This window comes from Coturnix japonica, chromosome 2, assembly GCF_054131305.1.
Source record: "Coturnix japonica strain WE chromosome 2, WE-NBRP24, whole genome shotgun sequence".
In the NCBI taxonomy this organism is placed as follows: domain Eukaryota; kingdom Metazoa; phylum Chordata; class Aves; order Galliformes; family Phasianidae; genus Coturnix; species Coturnix japonica.
In genome coordinates this window covers 26,041,139-26,064,207 of record NC_140664.1, presented here as the reverse complement: position 1 = coordinate 26,064,207, position 23,069 = coordinate 26,041,139, and the positions used below count along the sequence as shown (strand labels likewise).

The following is a 23,069-nucleotide window of genomic DNA, read 5'->3' as shown; positions in this document are numbered from 1 at the left end:
CAAAGAACCTGGTTGTGATTCATGGAAGAAGTCAGTGTGGCAGTGCTGCATCTTAGTGAGATTGCAGAGAGTTGGTGCAGATGTGTGGAATCGGTTCTGTTCTGTGCTACTGACAAGGATCCTCGCTCTTCTGTAAAGAGATTGAGAGTTGCTGATCGGATATGGAAGTTTTCCTTTAGTCAAAATGAGAAATTCTGAGTGATGCGATCTGTTCTTTGGTCCTAATCACATCTTTAGTTCCAAATGAATCCCTGTTCTGTGACCTAACCCCAGACTGGGGCATACACTAATGATGAAAATGATATTTGATGTATTCATCTGCGGGGAGCACTTCAATATTTAACATTGGACTTTTATGCCTTTTAAAACAATGTTCTGAATCATTGCATACCTTTTTGTTTTCAAAACACCTCTATTAGAGATGTTTTTCTCAAAACAGATTGTCCTCAAAAGTATTGAATAGAGCCCTTCAGAAGTGTACATTCCATGGTTGCCTTTTCTTTTTAAGAATGAACAGACACCTTCCGTTTGCGATTTAAGTAAAGCATTTGATATTGATTATATGAATATTATCTTAATATCCAGTTTTGATCAAGAACTCATGCAAAGATTCTTGAAGGACTGCTATGAAAGTTTCCTTGCCCTGAAACGCAGTCTGTACGACTGACACCAGCCTGCCCGTTCTGCACGGTGCCAGGCTGTAGTAGTGAGCAGCCCCTGTGCGACAAAACAGAGCTGTAGCTGTGGCTGAGGCTGAGGCTTGGGAAGGGCAGTCACACTGAAAGCCTCCTGTTGGGTTTCTCAGGTGGGACATTTAACATCTCTTTTTAACAGAGCCATTCATGGAGCTGTCTGTTTTGATATAGATTTGCTGCCTTTGCTCCGTAAATATTTCGACTGAGTAACATTACAAGTAAGCGACTTCTGGAAAGAAGCAGCCTTATGCAGGGCAATAGCACTGATGTAAGCAGGTTTTTTCTTTATTCAGTGTTTAGGATTAATTTTTAAAACCATAAAATAAAATATTTGAAATTGCATAGCTGAGAACTGAAAGGAGTTGGTAATTTTGTCTGTGCGTGGATGAACACACTCCATGTACTGAGCAGAACTGTGCAGCAGTTTCTCTATGCATTTAATTTAATGATCTGATTGCCTCCTTACTTGGTAAAATCTGCTTCTTGGAAGATCAGCTATTTTACACATGAATATCCACAAGGATGCCAGTATTCCTGGGTAGCTCCACGATTGCAAAGCACACGATTTCTTGTTAAGATACAATCATCAGAAAAATAAATAGGCGTATTTCTGGGAACCTTGCTGTCTCGCTACAGCTGTTGTTTGTTGGTTTGAGATCTTTTGCTGATGACTTCAGATTTGACTTCAGGCTGCTTGCAGACCCGCACAACCATTAGTGAATTATTTTATGACTGAAGAAAGTGAGTTGAAAAAATTAAAAGAAAAAATAGATTTCATTTTAGAACAAAATGTGAATTCTGTAGTTGTCACAGATGGTGCAATTGAGGAAAGCACGGTCACTTTTGTGAGAGTTTATTCTAAGAATGAATCTTCCTGGTACCTAAATTGCCCTCATCTAATTGAGGAGGATGAGGACAAGCAGAGACGTGTTCCCTCCACCTCGTACCCTCTAAACAACCCCAAACCACAAAAGGATCTCCAACGAGCTGCCATTTGGGGTTAAGCTTGTTGTACACACAAAACTTTCCCTTGTATTCAGCTTTGGGAAGCTTCTGTCTTCTGATATACTTAAGCAAGAAGAAGCAATCTTACTTTGTTGCACCACAACACCCATTTCGTTGAATTACAGTTGCTTCTTTTTGTTGTGTGGGACAAGTGGCTGATTAGAGCAACTTATAGCACCAAGGACAAGGTGCTAAATGATGGGATGTTAATATAAACCCATTAGGATGGAGACTTTTCCTGAGCACATCACTGCAAAGGCTCAAGAGACTGTATGTTCAGGACAGTGCCAGTGGGAAGAGGTTGCTAACTGCTGCCTGCCTGGGCACTGCCTCCCAGCTGCAGCCCCAGGGCTGCACCCATCCTGAGCATCAGGCAGGCGAGGGGGTACTGGTGTTCCTGCATGCTGCCAGCCTGGCTGTTGGTATCCTCAGCCCAAGGATGCAAGAAATGCCCTAAAATCCCAGGGCTGTCTGCCTGACAGGGTTGGAGTCAGTGGCTTCAAGCCCATGCTGGGTTTTGGGCTCTCTTGGCCCTTTTGCTAATGATCTTCCCTTTGTTCATGTGTTACTGCAGATGTTATTTGATGGCAGGTAGGAAGAAAGTTGCAGTAGGAAGAAGGAACTGATTTAACATCCTTATTTTATGTTTTTTTATGATAGCTCGGTTGGAAGGGTGCTACTGAGATCAGAGAATCATGGAATCATGGGGGTCAGAAGGGACTTCTGGACATCATCCAGTTCACTTTCCTGGTAGAGCAGAATCCCCACAGCAGGTGATCAAGTTCAACTACTGACCAATTTGAGACTCACTGAAATTTAACGCATGATACTGAAGGAATTATCCAAATGCCTCAAAATACACTACAAAACTTTAAATGGACCATCAAGACTTTCTCTTAGTGCTCTCTTTCCCCACTCATCCAGCTGTGCAGCACCCTCAGCAGAGGCTGTGGTGGCTGGGAATTGGGGCAGGATGAGGGCCTGCTCCCTGGGAAAGAATGTGGACCTGATCCCTAGGCAGGATGCAGACCTGCTTCCCACGGCAAGATACAGACCTGAACTCCAGGGCACAGTGTGGGCCTGCTCCAGGCTGCTGGGGTCCAAGAGCCAGCAATCTGTCTCTGGCTTTTCCTGTGGGTGAGAAGCAGCTCGATCTCCACATTATTGCTGTGAAGGACTTTGATGCAGGTGTCCTGCTAACTGCATGGAAGTGTCTGAGCTGCTTGATGGCTGTTTGGTGCCTTACAGAAGAGTGCTGTGAGTGGAAGAAAAAGATACTGCAGCCAGGATAAGCGATGGAAAGCCTGCTTCTGCTTCAATAAGCCTTAAAAGAAAGAAGGAATTGGGGTAAGGGTTCTATTTTAATGCATTTTCTCTTGCTTTTCCTACTTAAAAAATAAAGTTTTGTAGTATGTTATTGTTTGTTTTTTTGTTTTTATGTGTGTGTGTGTGTGTTTTGTTTGTTTGTTTGTTTGTTTCCTTTACGTTTCTTTTTGATACCAGCACTGGTCTTTACAGATATCCATCCATACTGAAATTATGAAAATGTCATTGCATTTTACAGTCATGGGAGTTCATGTGGTTTTGGTTACGTGGTTTTAAGAATTTCATTAATAAAAGAGTTTTCCTAAAATCATAATCAATAACATTTTACTGTTTTTGAGAACACACATTTCTTCTAGAGAGTTCTCTTTTTTCATGATGTTACATATATGTGTACAGAAAAGCATTTATTTATTTATCCCCTTCCCTTCCCTTCCCTTCCCTTCCCTTCCCTTCCCTTCCCTTCCCTTCCCTTCCCTTCCCTTCCCTTCCCTTCCCTTCCCTTCCCTTCCCTTCCCTTCCCTTCCCTTCCCTTCCCTTCCCTTCCCTTCCCTTCCCTTCCCTTCCCTTCCCTTCCCTTCCCTTCCCTTCCCTTCCCTTCCCTTCCCTTCCCTTCCTTTCCCTTCCCTTCCCTTCCCTTCCTTCCTTTATAAAATGTGTTTCAGTGAGTAATTTTCACTATAATTTGTCCCATCATTTTCCTTTTTCTTTTTTTCCCTCAAATTACTTTTTATTCTTTCTTCATTCTGTAGTTGGAACCTTTACTTTGGGACAGGACAGCAACTTTAGTGGAGCCACAGCAAAATAAAATCATATATCTTCAATTTTATAGAGCAAGTCACTTCTCTAGGAATTCGTTTCAGACATGAAATCTCAGGAGTACATTGCAAAACGCTCATTATTATTTTCTTGCTTTTGATATACTTAAATAAATGCATGTATGTGTTCCATTACAAGCATTCTAATAAATCCTTGTTCCAGTGGAAAGGTTTATTACTACTACTACTATTGCTACTACTATTATTACTATTATTATCATTGTTATGTACAATCTCTTCTCCAAGTAATCTAAGGAAAGAATATTCTGTGTTTTTAATATATAACAAAAAACTAACTCCTAACTTCTAACCAGCTTCTGTGAGGGTGAAAATAAATTTACACATCATTACTTAAACATGCTTCAATCCATGCATGTTGTTCACAATGATGTAAAAAATCAATGGATAAAAATACAGCTTTAAAGAGAGATTACTTATTTAAAATGTGGGCATGGTGTGCCTAACAGTCTACAGACATGTGCCTGTTTAGCCCTTATTTCTGCATGCCTAACTTACATGCTTACTCGTAAGCAAAAGTTTTGTTTGCACGTCTGAAACTTAGCTGAAAATGGAGCATCTGCATTTTGAAGCTTAGAATGTTTCTGACTTTTTCGTGTCTGTTTGCAATTACCCTAGAATACCTGCAAACACATATCTTTTTTCAAGATCCTGTTTACAAATGTGCCTTTCTTTATCGTTTGAAGTGAACGGTAGATAGATATGTGCATAGAATGGGAGAGGAGTGTAAAGGAGGACACAAAATTACAGTCAAAATATGCTGTGCTAATGGAAAATATCCAATAAACACCACTTGGCAAGTCAAAGCCAGTGGTTCATGCTGAGACTTGAATATCTTTTTTGTGAGAGAAAGTTTATTTAAATATCACCTGAAGATGTAGCAAATGCATTTCGTAATAAGAGCAGATACTCTTATTACAGATACTGGAGTTTTTGCTTCATTTGAAGCATTTTAAAGGGCTCATTTTGAAACAGTGAATAGATATGTGGGTGCTTGTTCAGTGGTGTTTGAGACCTTCAGTGTCTCATTCATCTTCTTTTTTTCAGCAATGGTGACAGCATCACGGGTTCTCAAAGATATCAGTTGGCCTAAAATGAAAATGTGTAAAGAGCTTTACATTGTTCTAACCTACAAAAAATGGGCCAAATTCTGTTGTAAGAGGAAGAAATGATTGATCAACAGCAGCTTTTTAATTCTATTATGTGAAATTCAGATTTTTTTCTCAAAATATTCAGCAGTTTAATTTTTTAAAACAATAATGAATAACCACAGCTAAATGTGATCTCCCAAACTCTCCTTCCCTCACATCACATTTACTCTGTTTTTAATAAGACATTGTGATTTTGGAAACATTCTAGAATGCATCACTTTTCTTTGAAGATTTGAGTCACTTTGAAGGTAGTGTATCTATAAAACAGGTTTCCTGAATCATCAGTTTTTAGACTAGTTTTTTGCTATAAATATTGAACGAATATCCTCTGCATCTCCTATCTCTCATCCCTGGTTTATTTGTTTGATTTCTGGGCCGTACAGTTTTGGGAGGAAAAATACCTTGCTATTAATTCACAGGCCATTTCTCAGAAAAAAAAAAAAAAGAAAAAAAAATCAATTTTGCTGCTGGTTTTATTTGATGTATTTTTATATGGGTCATGCGAAGTTGTGGCATTTTCTGTGCATGTCACACCCAGTGTTGTCTGTTATCTTGTCTGAAGCAGATGATGCAGTTTGGTGCCTTTTCCTGTGTATGGCTAAGATTAGGGCATGACTGTGAGCAAGCCAGCAGAAATGTGCCTAGGTAAGACCAGAGGACTGTGACACTTAAAAGGGATAAGTGGGTGTTGCAGTGGGGTGAATGTAGGCCTTTTTTTCCCCCTTACTGGCAACCTGTGCTCCTAAATCAGGAGTGGCTTTAGAAAGCTGTGGAGTTGATGCATCTAATTCCATGGAGGCAAAGTCCTGTGGACATCATGGTATCAAGTGCAACATCTTCAGTTGTCATTGAGGAGCACCCTAGAATGTGATCCAAGTGCCCCAGTATTTTTATGTTTCTTTTAAGAGCTATTAAGGCATTGCTTTCACTTCTAGATCACCCATACTTGGGGTACTTCTGGACAAAACATCAGTCTCAAATCTATATTACAACCTTCTTGAAATTATTCTTCTGCAACTCAGGATTCCTTGTCCCCTGGTCTACTTAAAAGGGTCTTGTCTGAATGTAAACATTACCCAGTGCTGATACCCATGTGAACCTGGGCAAAACCTTTTCCCTAGTTCTTTATGGATATATATTGATCAAAACTCCAAGCATCTGCTTTCATGAATTTAGAGTGGAGCATTCAGTAGAGCAGAAGCTCAGACTTTGGTCTCTTCCGTTTCCTTGGCATGTAAACCTCCTCTCTAGGAAGAGCCTGTAGGCTATAATCAGAGCTCACCGATATTATTATTTTGGTAATCAGAAGATATGGGACCTTCCTGGGTTTGTGTTCTTAAAAGAGGTTCTAGGGAGTCAGAAGACAAGATACAGAAAGTACCACATGTTCTGGTACTGGTGTATGGGTGCTGCTGTCATCATGACCAGCTGGACTCTGTCTCTCAAGGACTAATCACTCTTGGGTTTGGTTCTCCGTGGACTTTGGCATGTGAGTGTACCAGCAATTGTCTACTATTTGTAACGTGCCAGCAGCTGTTGGCTTTTCCACTTTGCTTGTTGAAAGATTATTAGCTTCTTCCTGTTCTGTCCTTTGTATTCACACTGGTTGGAATCCGTGTTCCTCATGTAACAAGATTCCTATAATCATCTAAAAGCCATCTGAGAAAGGTCCTAGAATGATCCGAAAGCAGGTGCTGGAATCAAGCTTACATTGCTGAAAACCTGCCTCTCTAGCTCTTTCATAAGTTGTCTTACTATCCATTGATCTTCAAAGAATCTTTCCACTGCCAATGAACAATACATCCTCTAGTGAAATTTCAAGCCCAGATAAAACCAAGACGAAGGTCTAATACTCAGGCAGTCCAGAAATTGAGGGAAAACAACATCCTTCTGATCCCTGCCCAGGAGGTATTTCCAACATGAGCTTCAGAAACTGATCAGAGCATTTTCCTTGAGACATTAAATAAAGAAGCAAATGAGATGCCTTCAGTGGGATACCTATCTCCCAGATTCTTCAGGTGCTGGTCAAATCTGTTCTGCCTTTTCTAGAGCCACTTCAAAAAGCTTCAAACTTTCAGTGTTAGAGTTGCTAGAGCAAAGGTTGGATGAATGCCCTAGGAGAAACCAATAGAATATGCAAAGCCAGGAGAGGGCCAGAGCAACTGGAAAACAAACTTATTAGTTAATCAGGGATTCCTTCCATCCTCCTTCAGCCCTGCACCCAGGGCGTGCACTGGGGATGCATGCCCTGATATGCCAGCCTGAGAGTGCTGAGAATGAAGTACTCTCACAGGTGGCTGGTGTTCAGAGGAAACTGGGGTGTGACAACCTTCCCAACCCAGTTTTCAGGATCTCTGGGCACAGAGCTACAACTCTGAACATCATAAATATGCCTGATTAATATTTCTTGTAAAATAGTTCTTTTTTTTTTTTTTCTTTTTTTTTTTTTTTTTAAGGTCAACAACCAATCAAAAAAATCCAAAACCCAAACCAACCAACAAACAAACAAAAACTAAATCTAACAAACAGCAAGAAAGTGGGGAAGGACTTACTTTCCCTGTACAGCACCAATTAAGAAGAGGTTGAAGATCATCTTTGAACAGGCTTATGCTCTATCCAGCTCTCCGTAAGTAGCCTGCTAGAGGAGTAGCCTGGTGATAAAATACTTCTGCAGAGGAAGAATGAGACACAGATGAGAGCCTGGATGTTTTGACAGGAGATGGGCTGGTGGCTGGGTGGGATAGAGTCAGGCTCAGTTCATGACTTGTCCGTGCTGACAGCCCTAGGGGTAACAGCTGGGACTGTGTGTCTAGTAGATGATGGAGTCACCGCTTAGCACTTTGTCCTCCTGTAGCGCATTGGCATTGTTGCATGTGAAAAAAAAAAAACAAAACAAACATGTGAAGATGTTTTACAATAAAAGAATAAAATTATATGAATGTTCAGGGTTGGTTTGGCATCATGGATGTCATCCCCAGACAGTTCCTGCACAGGTTTTTGCTTGGTAAATTGCATATCCACGTTTGTCTGCTAATCAGAGGAGGAAGAGAGGAGCAGTAAGATGGTGGTCACTGTAGTCTCTCAACCAGGTAGTTCTCTGTGTATTGCTCTGGATAAGCTTTGGTCATGCTGTGTGAGGTGAGTGCCAAGGCACCTATTGCTGGCGGTGCTTATACAACAAGTAAGCAAAATGGTAAGTCAAGTTTGAGGTGTACCTCAAGAAGGTTGGAAAGGGCTCGTTGGCATGTATAGCATACGTAGGTCCTTCTTCTGCACTCTTTTACAAATCACGTAGTGTTTTCTGGAAGGCTATAATCTAGGCAGTCAGGAAAAGCTAAGGGTGCAGTCAGGGATGGAGGACACTTTGGTTCCAAGAGAATCAAATTAATAGGATCCCTTGATCTCTGGGGGAAACCTGGCCACTGTTTTTCCCAGCAGCATTCATGCTTTACAAAAATTAATAATCCATTTCTTAAAATTTGTAAGTACTCCTGGAAGTGAGGACTGGGAATCATGGCAACTATTATTAATCAAGGAAATCTCTGTGATAAGCACTGAAGAGTTGCATACTACATGTGAATAAAGCAAGTTTCATTAAGATTGATAGCTCTAGCTTCTATCATCATGTATCTTGCAAAGCATTCTGTATTTAAAGATAGATAGATAGATAGATAGATAGATAGATAGATAGATAGATAGATAGATAGATAGATAGATAGATAGATAGATGATAGATAGATGATAGATAGATAGATAGATAGATAGATAGATAGATAGATAGATAGATAGATAGATAGATTAAAAAGCTTTTATTACTATTCAGGGTTACTTGGAGGGCAGGAAGTGGGCTAGAGCATGTTAGGCTGGACAGCAGCAATGCTTAGTTTCGATTTTATGTAAAACTGGTGATCCAATTGCTTCTTGTCTTTTGCTTCATTCTTTTTCACTTAACTGTTAATCTGATGAAAGGCATGTCTGTTCTAAGAATGACAGTATTACTGAAAAGAAAAGCTTAGGAAAAGTAAAGTAAAAAGAGCCTGGTTGACTTCTGAAAGGAAGACAAATACTTGTTAAGACGTATGCAACTTGTTCACTCTATCTACGCATGAGTGGGAGAAAAACTGGCATGATTCCATGCCAAGCATTTCTAGTGTTTCAGTTAAAGCTTGATGTGATCTATCAGCTGTAGGATATGTTAGTGCTGGCTTTTGCAGATATTTATCCATTTTTGACACTTTCTGCCTATGCATGCAGATGTCAAAGGGTGTCTTTCCCTCAGTTTGAAACTCCTTGCTGTAGGATGGGAAAGAGCGAGCTCTGCTCCTAATCAGCATCAAAAGCACATGGTCACAGCTCATGAAAGGTAATTAATTACTCTACAGAGGTAGGGCCAAAGGAAAGGAGTTGCATGTGATGAAAATACTTGCATACTCTGTCTCATGTAATAGATATTTTGTCCCATGCAATCTGATAACCTTTCCTCCTTTTCAGTAGTTGATGAGGATTTTGTTTTCTTTCTTCTTTCTGTGCAATCTGGAATACAACCAAATTTTTGAGTGTGAGTAGAGATTGATTTTTGAGATATGTACTTCTGAATAAAGTATGTGAAAAGGGTAGGATCATTAGGAGGGTTGATGTTGAAAAGTGGATGATTTGGTCTGCAGACCGATAAACTGCTAAGTGTGATGCTAATAGAATCAAACTGCATGCACCACAGCAGTTAAACAGTTAAATGCTGCAGCATGGTGCCATGGTCACTAAGTACTGTCTCTACAATTCATGTGGTGACCACCCACACAGAATTACTACTACTAAGAACCCCTCTCTGACATGAAACAAAGAGCATGCAGATAGAATTATTTTTTCACTATGAGATCATTTCCCTCTTATGCCAAAGAATTGCTCTGCAGTTCTGTGAAATAATACTCCACCGTTTCACAGAAGTAAAAGGTAATTATGGGATATGATGTGCTAGAAACCAGAAGGATTATTTGTGACACTTGTCTATTATTTCTGGTGGATGTTCAAGTGAAACAGGTCAGTAAGCAAAAATATTCTGAACTCTGAAACATCGGTATTGATTAATACTGGGTGTTGTAGAGCACCTTTATTTTTGAATTGAAGGGAATAATTGTACATCTCAACACCCCATCTTATTCCAGATGCTTTGACAGGACAAAAGCTGAACTGAGAAGGAAAAAGATTTTCACAATAAGTAAGCTTTTTGCTTTTGACCACCAACTTCATTGTAGAATTTGGTTTTGATCATGACTAAAATCATGCGTGGGATGTCTTTAATACATTTTTCAATGTAATGAAAATTCTGAGTAGGTCTTTAACTAAGAAAGCTACCTAAATTGAGCAACTTGAAAAAATGAGGCTATATCCTTATTCCCATCTCTAAAACTGTGAATGCCTGCCAGAGCTTATCTTCAATCTCCTAATTTAGGTAGGAGGAGCCCACTCAGTGTTTGAGGGAGCCACGTTACATAATGCTTGTTTAGCGTAACAGATTTTGGTCAATACATACCAGCTGAAACTTGGCAGTCTGGGGAGACAGTATTGATAAATTCTGCATGGACATGTTTACCTTCTTGTTAGCTACAAAACATGTTCAGGGGATTACATCAAATACTGTGCTCTGATAAAATCAGCTGTATTTGAAAATTTAAGTGGCTGACGTTTACACATTGCACACTACAGCAGGTAATTGGCAGAAGCCATCTTTAATGGATGCCTAGTTTAATATGGTAATTATAAAGCATACACTGTATAATGTCAGAATTTTTATTAACGATGGTGTTTATTTGAGATTATAACACAGTGGCTTCCTGTTCCATGGAGCTTCTTAACTCATATTCTGAAGTATTATGTGCTTCGTAAATAGACCAGATGACTTTTTGTAGTATTTTGACAACTATTAATTCCTTCCAAGTGGACTGAAGATCCCTAATATACCAAGCATTATTTAGACATTTGCAAAATGGTTTGCTTTCTTTTAGCACTAGGTCATGCAATAATGTGGTAATTATTGGAGGTAGCTCTGGAAAGCACCTTTCAGAATTAGACCACAGGGAAAACATACTGTATGAACACCACAAAGAAGAAGAGACTTTAATATGAAACTGTACTTTGTTGTGCACCAGATAATCAGCGTGAAAGAGAGAATTATGAAACCTGGCAGTTTGCAGCCAACCCGATGCACAAAGAAAACCACGTATAGTTCAGTCCTGGTCCATCTGATTCTGTTTTCTCTATTTGGCATTGTACAACTGCTATGTGCAGAAGCAAAGCTTGACAGTATTTGTGAAGTGTCCTAGAAGAATTGTACAGTTCTGCTTGATGGTTCCTCCTGACAGAGCAGATCCAGAAGTCATTTGCCCTTTTCTAAACACAAAAGGTCATAAGTGAATGACATCATAGTGCTCTCATGGTTTTGTGTCCAGGTCTGCATTGCCCTGAGGAATTATTATAGATAACATTTACGAGCATGTATCTGTATCTATGTGCATATGTGGATAACGCATGTATGAATTTGGCAGAGTTTTAAAGGAGTTGCTGTTGAAATAGTCTTTTCTTGAGCCCTTTTTAAGCCTTCAGGTCTCACCAAAGAGTTAATATGTGGGTTTAAAAAATGTACTAAGAAAGCATCTTTGTAGACACAAATGCTCTAAATATTTGCTCACTGAAGGCATTTGGAGTGGCTGGTCTGCAGAGCACTTGCTGGTGTCCTTAGGACAGCTGTCAGATGATGTTGTGCGGGCACTGCTCCAGACACTGAGAGTTTACCAAATAGTATCTCCAGTGGTTCTGCAGGGTAGATGTCAGTCTTATGTAATCTGCAAATGGAGGTGGTGAGCTCTGTTGAGGAACAGCCCCTGTGATAAAAGCTTTTGAGTGCTTCCATCCTAATATTAAATAAGGGCAAACCCCTACCCTCAGTGAAAGTACAGTCACGCCAGGGTTTTTCCTTAATAAAAAAGCAAAAGAACAAACCTAAATAAACCATTAATTTTGTGTGATTTTTATTTGCATTTTTGCATGTTTTCTCTCAGGATTGTTTGGGTTTTTTTATTCTTATTTAGTACACTCATTTCATTTTCTTCAGGGGTGTGGCATGGTATCATTTTTGCCTAATACATGAAAGCATTTTGAATAGATTTTCATCAGCATAATTGGTAAAGATTGTTTTGTGCAAGTAAAATTCCAAGATGCTGAGTTTCTGCCTGCATAGTCACGTCTGCATGGTGTAGTAGTTTTCAAGCTCTTCAGCGTGAAAACTGGAGGCAAAACATAAGGCCAGAGTTTCTGAACTCAACACTAGAGAAAGAACAGAGGCAGAAAAATAGCAAGTTGTAGAATAAATAACATAAGGGGACTTTATTTTGAGATAAAGTCAAAAACTGCAGTGACAAGTAGTTAGAAGAAGTAGGGTAGTCATGTACAAGTTCCGTGTATTGCACATGCTTGACAAGTCAGGGTTCTTGGTAGGGATTCTTGAGCTGAGTGAGGATGGGTCATTGTCCTGCTGACTCTGGGCTCCAGGTTCTCATGAAAGGGGAAAAAATTTCCCTCCTCTTTATAAGGGATTAAATAACAGAGAATTTTAATGAGAGGAAAATGGTATAAATAAAAGTGGTTTTCAGTACTTCAACCTCATTCACCAGAGTTGCTTATAGATGTTCAGCTTATTTTTCAAGAAAAGAAGAGAAAACAAAACAAAAAACAACAACAAAAAGTGGCTTACTTTAGTTTTTGACATAACACAAGATCAGCATTTCTCAGTATGAGTTCTTGGGAGAAAGGTGACAAGCTGTCAGTGATAGTTAAAAATTTTGTTTGTGTTCAAAAGATATAGGAGGGAAGGATGCAAACTGAGCAGCTTCCAGGAAAGAGGCAGTAAAGACATGAAATAGCAAGCATAAAGAAAAAGATTATAAATTGTCAAAGACCACACATCTGTTTGGAGGTACAGATTTCTGTCACATCTCTGATTTCAGCCAAGTCTTTCCTTTCTCAAACTACTCTGAGATCTACATTTGAGAATGCGGGGTTTAGAAGTGTTTCACTATTCCATTATTTCATTCAGAAATGAGAACAGAAAACAAAAAATATGCTATTAAATGAATTATATAATATCAATGTCTTCTTTTTTTTTTTTTTTTTTTTTTTTTACAATTTTATTTAGTGTAACCATCATATTTTAATATATTCATATGGTTCTCTTCCTGTTCCCACTGTCCATTCTTCCCATTTTTAAACTACGGAATCTCATGCACCCTTGCATAAAATATGAACAGATTTTTTTTTACAAGTTATTTTAACATATTCCTTTTAAATTGTTTGGGAAGGGTAATCTTCTAGACTTCATGTGAACAGTGTTAATTTCAGCTGGGTATTGGTTGTTTGATTTTATTTTGTCACTGGCTTGGAAATAATCATCATAGAAAGAAAGAGGGAGAAGGGAAAGACAAAAAGAAAGTTGGGATTCACAACTGTAGACAAGTCTTGTAACTCAAATTTTCAAATAAATGCTGGAATAAAAATTCCAAACACCCATTAAGTACATGAAAGAACAAAATAAATGAATTGCAGTCAATAAGTCATGTCAAACCAATATTATTTCCTTCTTTCAGAGGATAACAGGCAGGAAGCAGTAAATTCAATCTGCCTCGTCATTATTAGAGATTCTGGTACTGTTTCATACCAGATTCATACAGTAAATGGGCTAGAGAGATATGGCCAACTTAATATACAAACTAGCTGAATGCAAGACCTCAAATTCAATTTGAAACAACCTTGCCACTGAGAATACTGTCTAAAAAGTAGAATTGCTTTTGGGGCCCTTGCAATGGTCTTTTCTGGGCTTAATACCTGTATTTTCTTTAGTGGTTAAGTGATAGAGAGTGTGCTATGGAGTTCTCAGATGCTGTGGGACTGGAAGGATGCTGAAGGACAGGGTAAATATTGAAAATAGTCTTGATTACCATGGTGGTTTGGAGGACAGATGAATGGAGATATGCACAGAATTTCAGTAGGAAGATGCACAGGATATGCAGCTAGTGTTTATCTTCACCTTTACCTGGACACTTCCAGCTTGTGCATCTTCCATTATCCACGTGTAGCCAGGGTGTGGAGCACGTGGTCTGTTGGCACAGAGCAGTGGCATGTCTTTTCTCCCAGCCCAGCCAATCTATGTGAATTACTCCATCCATTCTTAGCAATGCTTGTTGGCATAGGTAGTTCTTGCACTCAATTTCCCACGTTTCTTTCACTGGTACAGACGTCTAAAGTGTTCTGTAGATGGATTGCTTGGTTTTGTTTTCTTGTGCTTGGTTTTGTTTTCTTGCCGGGGACCTTGTATGACTTGTTCTATTAGTAGAGAGGAAAAAAAAAAAAAAAGAAAAGAAAAAAAGTGCAGATATAATTGGCAGATCATCAGGAGAGATATTTCCTGTGAAGAGAGGAAATATTAGTGGTAAGGCACTATTGAAACAGATCTAGAAGTTGGGTCATGAAGAGTAAGTGATGACATGAACCAGTGTAGACACTTGTCATTATGGGGACAGAAATCCTCTGGTGCAAAAAAAAAGAGGCTGATCAGCCTACCAAATAAAGACAAAAGGGTTGTTATTCATAGGCAAATCTACAGGCTGAACACAATGGGATTAGCTAGATAAGCTAAAGGATGACTAATACTGGTACAAATGTGTGTAAATACCTTGCAAGTGACTTCAGGCTAGACACTGGAAGATATCTGTTCATCAAGGGAGAAAACAAATTTCTGGAGCAGCTTCCATTAGGAGAAGGGTTTAGGCTATAGTAATTCAGAGAGAAAAAGATCCAAAGCAGCGTAACAATATGAAAATGCTTACACAGCCTCCTCTGGCCAGGAGGTTGCAGCAGAGGCAGTATAACCACCCAGTAGTACCTCTGTCAATGGTTTACGGGCTGGTCCTGCCCAGTTCCGTTGACTAGTGGGGCGGAGAACCTCTCAGTTCTGTGCTTTAGAAAAGATTTCATACATTAAATTCTGTGTCACATATTCACCTTTTGTTGTTGTCGTTGTTTTTGGTTTTTTTTTGTGTGTGTGTGTGTGTGTGTTGTTTTTGTTTGTTTGTTTGTTTTGGCACAAACATTCATGCTGTTCTTGATGGTGTTTAGCAATAGGACAAGAAGTAACGGCTTAAAATTTGAACATAGGAATTTCCATACTAACATGTGGAAGAGCTTTTTCACTGTAAGGATGACGGAGAAGTGGAACAGGTTGCCCAGAGAGGTTGTGTGGTCTCCTTCTATGGAGATATTCAAGACCTGTCTGGATGCCTACCTGTGCGACCTATTGTAGGGTACCTGCTTTAGCAAGGAGTTGGAGTCAATGATTTCCTGAGGTCCCTTCCAAGCCCCGCGGTTCTGCAATTCTTGTATCCCTCTATGTAATTATCAGCAGGGATTGATTTAACAAAGCTGCACAAATCTACCTGACATGGTTTTTTGAAGCTACTAGATAAAAAAAGAAGTTTCCAGAAGAGAGAAGTGACTCCTTGGTTTTAAGGATTATCTAAAGGGCTGAGTGGTAACTGTCTGTTATGTTTACTCTTTGTGTCCTAGGATTGATTACTCATCTAATAGTCAATGGTTGCTTAGTTACAAGCAATTAGGCTTTAATTTGATTTCTTGTGTACACATAAAATATTGTCTTGGCCCAGAGCTGTATAGTTTTCAACAAGACACATCCATGGGTTCTGGCATTACTGTAATAAGCCTCCTGCATGTTTTGGTTAAGTTGTGGGAGATTTTGCATGTTACTTGTTTTTATGTTCAAGGCTAGAATATGGAGGCACTTTTTTGTTTGATCATTTTGGCTTGTTTTGGTTGTTGTTGTTTTGTTCTGTATTGTATTTTTTTAAATGCTATTATATATATATATATATATATATAATTGTCAAATAAAAATGAAAAAATAAAAACCTGTGCAGCATGAGCTGTCTGCACTCATTTCTTTCAGTTTGCTGGAGCATGAGGGTAAATTCCTGGTGAATGTGAATTTACTGATTGTGAATTGCTTCAGAATACTGAAACAAGACACTGGAAACACAAGTTTAAAAAAAACTGCAATGCAATCAAGTTGTAGTTTACAAAGCTCTGTTGCTGCTTCTGCAGATTCTTGCTATTACTAATCAGATTCTTTTCAAAGAATAATTGTTGTTCTGAAAATTAACATGGATATAAAATACATAACAAAAAAAAAAAAAAAAGTTTATGAGGACAAGGGGGAATGGTTTAAAACTGAGACAGGAGGTTTAGGTTAGATTTTTGAAGGAAGTTTTTCACACAGAAAACACACAGGTGACGCACTGGAACAAGTTGCCCGAGGATGTTGTGGATGCCCCATCCCTGCAGGCATTCAAGGCCAGGCTTCATGTGGCTCTGGGCAGCCTGGTCTGGTGGTTGGCGACCCTGCACATATTAGTGGGGTTGAAACTTGATAATTGTGGTCCTTGTCAAACCAGGCCATTCTATGATTCTGTGTTTCTGTGAAGATGTATTTCCACTATATCATCCTTAATTAACGTGAGTTTTTAAAATATGTTTATTATTTCTGTTGGATTTTTCTAGTATGAAAGTTTCAGATCAGAATTATTTTTGTATTGGATCTGGACTACATCCACAATTCTGTGGGGAAGGTGTGTGAGATCCCTACTGTTTATGATGCTTTTTCATATCCCTGATTCTTGTTTTACTTTGCTTTTTTCCACTGTTTAACAAAGAAAGGGGTCCAGGATCATGATGGACCATTGAATAAACATGAGGACTCGTTATGGTGATGTCATCTTCATATTTTATGCATCCATGGAGAGCTGAATGGAAATTAGAAGGAAGTACATGGGAGTGGGTATTACTTTTGCATGTGGCATCAACTGTTTCCTTACAGCATCTACTCTGAATGATATTTGGAACAGTTCAGAAAGGAAACACAGGGAAGAAGCACAAATACTGCTCTCGGGAGAGCTGTGTGGGTTCAGTTTCTCCTGAAGGAAGTTGGCACCTGGCTGGGTTCTGAGTGCCAGGGCAGAGCTGTGGAAGAAGGGGTCTTCCATTTCCTCAGCTGGAGCCTGGCCCGTGACAGTGACAGTGGAGCTGGGGAAGAGCTGAAATCGGCATGTGGAAAGTGGGAATTGCACGTTTTAGAGCCAGGAATGTATCAGTACGTAACTAGTGAGTCTTGTTCATAAGGAAAACGTTTCCTGCGGCTGATTCTCCACGAGAGGGAGCTAGAACTGTCTGGAAGCGTCAGCAATGCAGCCTTGCCAAACACTGCAGCCTCGCCCTATTCTTCTAGCACTCGCAGCTTCATTCCGTGCAAACAGCTGCTGCAGGGGGACCGCTGCTCAGAGCAGCAGGGAACTGCCCCAGGCAGCTGCAACTGCGAGCAGAAAAAAAATTCCTTTCCTTTTTTTCTGTTTCCCTGACATGTACTATGCCAAGGAATTACTAGAAGTGCAAAGCAATTCTGCTATGACAGACCCAAGCGTCTCACTGGCTTGTTCAGATAATTAGCAAAACATGCAGTCCTTATCTACGTTTATCATTGTGCACATCTGAGACAACAGAGGCAGGAGGCAGACAAGGCAGGAGGCAAACAAGGGAACTGGAAGTAAAATATGCAGCACCTTGCTGTGCAGTAAAAGGTAGGAATACCTTCTGGATCACTGATCTGGATCTGTAAACCTATGCTTCCTACTGACTTACACATATACACAGAAAACACAGCAAAGCATTAAAGTAGGATCTTCTAGGAATATGCATGTTACATGGGGGAAAAAGCAGACTTATCTGTTAGGGGATGATAATGCATTTGAGGTTTGAACTCATCAGTAATTAAAAGAGACTGAAAGAAGAGTCGAGGATCCAACAAAACAGTACAGCTAAAATAGCACAGCTTTTGTTTCCTCTGGCAAGTCAGGGTCCCTAAAGGTCAGCTGGAGTAGCACCTGCACAGGTGAAGATTGAGCTGCACCCTATAATGGGGGATGTGAAGATGATAGCTGAGCAAGCTTTTCCGGGAGGTTCCTGGGTTAGAGAAGTACCATCATCACAGGCAGATATTTGCACAGGTGAAGATTGACAGATACATGAATGAAAAATTACTGAAAATTATTAAATCAGAACTTCAGGCAAACATGTTGCAAACCAAAACCCACTCTGGTTTAGGCATGAGGTGGAAGGATTTCAGGATTTGGCAAGTGTGCATATGTGAAGGAGAGAAAGCCCCACTTGCAGTTCACTGAATGAAACTGCTTTGCTCAGTGACTGACCGGTGACTACTTTGCACAGTGTGTGAGGCAAGCTGCATTACTGTTAGTCTTGATGACAATATTGCTTGTGTATGATATTGGTCTTGACTTGAGCTGGTGACTGATGTACTCGATGACCAGCATAAAACTGGAGGAAAGGCTGAGTAGAAGAATGAATGGAAAGAAATGACTTCAGACAAGAGGTACAGTCTTTACTGCGAATTCTTAGTTTTGATTTATTTGGTCAGAGAATGGGTATGCAAGCATCACCTTTTTCACACCCTGTGAGGAAATTGTTGCAGGGCTTCCACTTGTATGTGCTGTGGTGATGGAGCATTGCAGGAGGACGGTACAGCAGCAGGCAGCTTCCCATTTGTTTGAAGATTTCATTCAACATGAGTAAAACTGAGCTACATATATCTAGGGTCTACATTTGGTAACTTTGGTATTGCCAAGGCCAAGAGCTTTTGATAACTTCTTACTAGGAGCTACTGCAGGTTGCATTATCACTATGTTGCCCTTTTGTCTGCTAAAAGCAGGCAAATACTGAAACACAACACTCTCAAGGATTATGCAAACAAAGGGATTATTTGCATGTCGAGCATAATACTAACATTTTGCATGTACACAGTGCTACTTTAAATCACATTGAACAATGTTATAATTCAGGTTGCTTTGTTAGATTTACATGCTGCACAAATTAGGACTGATTCAGAAGCAAAATAACATGTGGCTGAAACTTCTAATCAACTATTAACAGGTGATGCAAACACCTGGAGCATTACATTGCATTCAAACCCATTTAAAATATCCATCCAACAACTGAAGCTGTGCTCTGATTTTTCTTCAGTTATCCTATTTTATCAAAAACATCCTTAAGAGCTTCTCCATTACAATTATAATCTTTTTTCAATAAATGACAGTGTAGTTGTGTGGAAAGAAATATTACTAAGGAAATATCTTTGCAACTGTCTTAATTGTTAAGTAAAGAACAATTTTCTGTCTGAGGAAGGTGATATTTTTCCAACCAAGATGGTTATGTTAAAAAATTGCTTGTGTATAAATATTCTGAAATCTGAAACTCGTTTTCAGTAATAAATATATTGTTTTATTTGTTCATTTACTAAAAAAATGTCCACAAGTGCAATATATTCAGCATATGTTTTTTAAACAGAAGAGGAGAAACCCTAGGAACTCATGAGCCAGAAAATGTATAGTTACTGAATACTTCTTTGTTTTAAGTGACAAAGATAGGGCAGAGGCCTTTATGAAAGAACAGATCTGTGAGGAAAGAATGTGTATGGCAGATAGAAGAAGGCAGCTGTCCCAGTCAGCACTGAAGGGCAGCAAAGGAGGGCATTTAACTTACCTTACTCTAGTGACTAAAATACAATGTCTTTGCTGATGCTCCTCTGAGGCCCAAGGTGCGCTTACTCAGAGTGTCTCATTTGCAGAAGCTATAAAATACTTTTCTGCAGCTGGGTTATGAACTTGATCTATGTTAAAGTAGTTCATTGTCTGTGAGTGTTTAAAAGGAATCTTTTAGTTTAAAATATTAGTTTTTCATTCAGTGTTTATTTTTCTCGCTATACGTATAATCCCCAAATTTTATTCTCCTTAATGTATTGCATGAATATCCTTAGCTAGTCTGTATTGCCAGGCTCCCTGCTCCTCATTGTATTATATTTCAAACAGTGTTGGTAGCCTTTTCGTCTGCTTATGCAGGAAGCTATTCTTGTCCCAACACGAATCTGGATATCAGCAATAGCTATAGACAGTCATTGTTTGTGAGAACAAAGAATGAAGATTGGGAATCTCTGGTGGATGGATATAGGTGTAGCCACAGTACTGAGCATAGCAGCTCACTAAGTAAATGAAATGGTTGTTCTGTGTGGTGTGTGATTAACCTATGAAATTTGGGAATCCAGAATTGAGTGTGGCACATATTTATTGTCAACAAGATGAAAGTAAAGATCATAGAAAAAAGGCATCCAGACAGAGCCAGTGAAAACACCATGATTGTGAAAGTTGTTATTAAGAATGTATTGATGAGGCTGTGACCTCTTTTATATTATGTAGCGATCTGTGACCTCTTTTATATTATTCTCTCATTCAAAGGAATTCAAACGAAATGTGTAAAACTGAAAAGCGAAGAAGAATATTACTACATAAGAGGTTGTGAGATCACAATAAAATTGCTGAATCAGAATCAAAATGAAATTGCAATGTGTAAATTTAGAGCACGGTGAACAGTAAGCAGAATACCAAGTGGGAAGGTAGCCCAACTCTCCCACACTGAGTTTGATAGTCCAGCTAAGCAGTGCTTTCCAATGTTAAAATAAAGCATGGAGTTAAAAATAAGTCCATTTAAGCAATTTGAGCTAAAAGTGTTCTAGTATGTGTTCCATTGATTTCTGTGTGGCATTCCATGTCAATCATGGACAATCAGATCAAGCTGTCTGGAGCCTTGAGCACCTCTGGGTTGGGGTATTCACAGCTTCTCTGGGCAATCTGATAAGAATGGTGATATGACATCCTCGAGCAATGGCAATCAGCAAGCAATTGCTTCACAGACTTTATCCTCCATTGTGCTCTTCCAAGTCCTCAGACATACCCAATAGGAGAGTTGCACCCCAGCTTTCAAAGGTTGGTCTGTAATGAAAGCATACTTCCGAACTTGTTAATCACCAGTCATAACAGAAATAAAATCTAGTCTGTAGAATGAATGAGCATCTCCATGGTTGAGTCGGGGTTATTTGACTCCCACTGTATGCTGTAATATATTGGCACCTAGTGGAAGGTCAGTGTAATTGCGATGTAAATTTTGAACAGAAAGTTCACTCGAAGCTCTTGCTATTAAAGATATATGTATAGATAAAGTATTTGTGGTTGAAAATAGACTTGGTGGTGGTGCTTGGAGAAGATGTGAATTTAATGCTTTTTAGCAATTAGAGTTGTTATAATGGTTAGAACCATAATAGCGGTTTATTTACTCATGATCTGGAAAATAAATCAGCTACTTGACAGGGAAAATATTCTTCCTATGTGAAAACAGGCCAATTACAAAATCTTTACGTCAATTTACCTTTCAGGGAGGGAAACTGCCACCAATTTTGTTTCAGTACAAAGAAGGAAAAGTACATTAAATAAGAGATATAAAAGAAGCAAAATCACGGATCTTCTTTATATGCTGGTAATGACCAAATACTAAGACATATATATACATACACATATGATATCAGATCTCCACTCGCAGAACCTCAGAAAATAAAGCTGAAAGGAAGTTGAGAATCTGTTTTCTCTGCACACTGAAACTGTTGAATAGTGTTTGAAAACTACTCTTGATCTAAAATAGAAAGGCTCCTCTATTACTCTAGTAATAGAAACAGACTGACCTATTTGTTGTTGGTTTTATTTCATAGAATCATAGAATTACCCAAGTTGGAAAAGACCTTGAAGATCATCAAGTCCAACCGCAACCTAACCATAGTACCCTAACTCTAACAACTCTCTGCTAAATCATATCCCTGAACACCACAATCAAACAGCTCTTAAACACATCCATGGAGGCGATTGAACTACCTCCCTGGGGAGCCTGTTCCAGTACTTGACTACCCTTTCTGTAAAGAAGTGTTTCCTAATGTCCATCCTAAACTTACCTTGGCACAACTTGAGTCCATTTCCCCTCGTCCTGTCACCAGTGAGAAGAGACTTGCCCCACTCTCACTGTAAGCACCTTTCAGATACTGGAAGAGGGCGATAAGGTCTCCCCTCAGCCTCGTTTTCCCCAGACAAAACAGCCCCAGCTTCCTTAGCCTCTACTTATAGGGTTGATTCTCCAAGCCCTTCACAAGCCCCGCTGCCCTTCTCTGGACCTGCTCCAGTACCTCCATGTCTTTCAATTTGTTTTCGTTTGTCTTATTTTGTAGGAATGATGGTAAGATCTACTAATAATGACTGGGCAAACAAACAGGACTTTAGTGTTTGCCGGTGGTCTTGTTATAATCAGAGACTTTACAAAAGAGAATGGAAGATGTGGCATAAAAGAATGTGAAAGCTGAATGCAGGTAAATTGATAATTTGAGATGAATAATTCAGGATGATTTTTTTTTAAAAAAAAAGAACAGAAAAAGAGCAGCAAAAGGACTGAATAGGAAAATGGTAAAGGAAAGATAGTTTTTCCAAAAGGAGATAAGAGAATACATGATGTTCTGGGATGCATGAAGAGTAACTCAATAGATTACTTCAATGTTTTCAGAAATGAAAGAGGATGAATAGGCAAAAGCTTAAAAGGATAATAAAAACTGAAGTTGAGTATTATTTGTTAGCCTTGAATTCACTGACATACGCATTAGTGAGTGTTATTGAAAAGCATGGTTTTAAAGAAATAGCTCAATAGCCAATGCCTGTAAAACTCCATAAAGTACATATTTAGTGAATAACCTCTAAGGTAACATGAAATTTGTTAATGATTAGTGAAGACAATTTTAAGCTAACAAGCAGGCTTGTCTGAGACTTGTAACAAAAGGAAGATTGCTGGTAAAAATGTATAAAATTGCTTCATTGTTTTGTTTGAAAATATAAATGCCTACTGGAAACTGGGGGGAAAAAACCAAAAACAACATTCTGAATAAGGTGAAAATGAATGATGGGCCAAATGAATCCCCGAGTAATATTCAAGGTTAAGTGAATCTGCATGATTTTCAATGAAAAACTCTGGTCAGTTTTAAGTATAGAGCTATGACTGATGCCACCACAGAG

General features: G+C 39.1%; 1 long non-coding RNA gene across 4 annotated transcripts in view; it reads left to right on the top strand.

The window, feature by feature from the left end:
- Nucleotides 1–23,069, top strand: part of LOC107310327 (uncharacterized) — an 84,030-nt gene that overhangs the window by 2,097 nt on the left and 58,864 nt on the right. For 2 of the 4 annotated variants that reach the window (XR_004306264.2, XR_014942507.1), the window contains exon 2: nt 2,361–3,047. This is a non-coding gene — a long non-coding RNA (uncharacterized LOC107310327). Of the gene's footprint in view, nt 1–2,360; nt 3,118–7,466; nt 8,779–23,069 lie in introns of those variants that run through there. The other 2 variants (XR_001553560.3, XR_014942506.1) reach the window with 2 other exon arrangements.